At 43.8% G+C, this 470-nt stretch overlaps 1 long non-coding RNA gene across 1 annotated transcript; it reads left to right on the forward strand.

The window, feature by feature from the left end:
* Positions 1-6: 6 nt before the first annotated feature.
* LOC103399733 (uncharacterized) lies at positions 7-416 on the forward strand. Its single transcript, XR_523694.1, has 2 exons — positions 7-240; positions 322-416. It is a non-coding gene; the product is annotated as an uncharacterized LOC103399733 (long non-coding RNA).
* Positions 417-470: the final 54 nt, after the last annotated feature.

Consider the following 470-nt stretch of genomic DNA (forward strand, 5'->3'; position numbering starts at 1 on the left):
ATGAACAAGAAGCGCGAGGCTGAGTTCCAGAAACTCCGTCGTGACCTGGAGGAGTCCACTCTGCAGCATGAAGCCACTGCTGCTGCTCTCCGTAAGAAGCAGGCTGACAGCGTTGCTGAGCTGGGAGAACAGATTGACAACCTCCAGCGTGTCAAGCAGAAGCTTGAAAAGGAAAAGAGTGAATACAAGATGGAGATTGACGACCTGTCCAGCAACATGGAGGCTGTTGCCAAAGCAAAGGTATTCTCACTAAGGTCCCATATTATAATATTACATAGTAAGTCCACCGAAAATTAACACTGAACTGTTATTTTACTAAAGGGAAATCTTGAAAAGATGTGCCGTACTCTTGAGGACCAACTTAGTGAACTGAAGACCAAGAATGATGAAAATGTTCGTCAAATCAATGACTTGGGTGCAAATAAAGCACGTCTCCTGACAGAAAACGGTACAATTGAATTGTAATACAA

The sequence above is a fragment of the Cynoglossus semilaevis genome, unplaced genomic scaffold (genome assembly GCF_000523025.1).
Source record: "Cynoglossus semilaevis isolate Cse_v1.0 unplaced genomic scaffold, Cse_v1.0 C18782069, whole genome shotgun sequence".
Lineage (NCBI taxonomy): Eukaryota > Metazoa > Chordata > Actinopteri > Pleuronectiformes > Cynoglossidae > Cynoglossus > Cynoglossus semilaevis.